Raw genomic sequence first — 1860 nt, 5'->3', positions numbered from 1 at the left:
CGGGCCCCTCATGGGGCTCGGCAGTGGAGCTGCAAGGCCAGCGGCGGCGGCCGGGACCGTTGGGGGCGGGGTGTGTGGCCTTATGACACACTTCCGGTGATGTCAGGGGGTGTGGCCTTATGACACACTTCCGGTGACGTCAGGGGGTGTGGCATATGCTAATGAGTTATGCTAACGAGTTCCCCTAGCTCTTTTTCTACGAAACGACCCCTGAATTTGTATCTGATGGAGTGTGCCTGCACACGAAAGCTTATACACGGAATGAAACTTTGTTGGTCTTAAAGGTGCCACTGGACGCCAACATTGTTCTGCTGCTTCAAACCAACATGGCTACCCACCTGAATTTATAAAACTCTGTCACGTCTCCATCTTAGCCATCTTTTTTTTTCCTAGACCGAAAAGCCCCACTCTCTCCAGCCTTTCCTCACAAGAACGGTGTTCCAAAAGTTCTGGCCAATAAATGATTTTTAAAAGAGACTGCTTGCGCAGTGGGCGAGTCATAAATTCAATGAAATAAATAAATAATCCACACACACACTTTCTTGCCTTTGCAGGTTTATTTCATTGTTAGCAATGGCTTCCCGCTCTTTCTACAGCTCCCCCCCCTTCCTACCCTCATTTAATCTGCCCCCCCTCCTCACTCTGTGTCTGTTGGCCACAGGCAGATGTGGAGTTGCGGCCAGGTCTGTGAGTGTCGGGTTGGTTTGAGTTTCCCACACTGCGTCCCTATTCAAGGCATTGAAGTCTGAGGAGAAAGGAAGTGTGCCAGGCTACAACTTGAATTAGAAATGGTATTTGACTTTCTTTTGTGTGTCGGGGCAAAGCTGAGCTTTGAGGAGACCATCTGCATAGCATTTACTGTTTGTGGGGGGGGGGGGAGCCGTTGATCATGGGCTGTCAAGGCAGGCTGAGAGACTTGGGAAAGTAATTCCTTTCTCTCTGGAGGGTTTAACATCTGGCTGGGGAGGCTGGGGGGGGGTCAGGGAGGAAGAAGGAAAAAAGGCCCATTGACAGTTTAACAGTCTCAGAGCTTTTAAAGATTTCAGGCGGCGGCATCCAAACACGTAAAGCTGGTGTTCCGGGCCCATTGGTTACCTCAGGAGATACGATAACTGGAACGAGTCCAGTGGAAGGTAGAGAATGGGCTCAAACGTGGCCAAGTTGAAGATCTTGAACATGTGAACACGTGACACTGCCTTGTAGTCAACCAAGGCATTATTAGATAGATTCGTGGAGGAGAGGTCTATCAGTGGCTACTAGCCATGGTGACTAAAGGGAACCTCCATGTTCAGAGGCAGTCAACCTCTGAATCCCAGTGCCGGGAAGCAACATCAGGGGAAGGCCTCGGCCTCAATGCCCTGTTGTTGGCCCTCCAGAGGAACTGGTTGACCACTGTGTGAGACAGGTTGCTGGACTAGATGGACCACTGGTCTGATCCAGCAGGGCTCCTCTGATGTTCTTATGAAGGCCTCGACCTCTATACCTTGTTGTTGGCCCTCCAGAGGAACTGATTAGCCTCTGTGTGAGACAGGAGGCTGGACTAGATGGCCCACCGGTCTGATCCAGCAGGGCTCTTCTGATGTTCTTATGAAGGCCTCAGCCTCTATGCCCTGTTGTTGGCCCTCCAGAGGAACTGGTTGGCCACTGTGTGAGACAGGATGCTGGACTAGATGGACCACTGGTCTGATCCAGCAGGGCTCCTCTGATGTTCTTATGAAGGCCTCGGCCTCTATATCTTGTTGTTGGCCCTCCAGAGGAACTGGTTGGCCTCTGTGTGAGACAGGATGGTGGACTAGATGGACCACTGGTCTGATCCAGCAGGGCTCCTCTGATGTTCTTATGAAGGCCTCGGCCTCTATA

This window comes from Gekko japonicus, unplaced genomic scaffold, assembly GCF_001447785.1.
Source record: "Gekko japonicus isolate JY-2015 unplaced genomic scaffold, Gekko_japonicus_V1.1 scaffold135, whole genome shotgun sequence".
Classification (NCBI taxonomy): domain Eukaryota; kingdom Metazoa; phylum Chordata; class Lepidosauria; order Squamata; family Gekkonidae; genus Gekko; species Gekko japonicus.
This window is presented reverse-complemented; position numbering follows the sequence as displayed.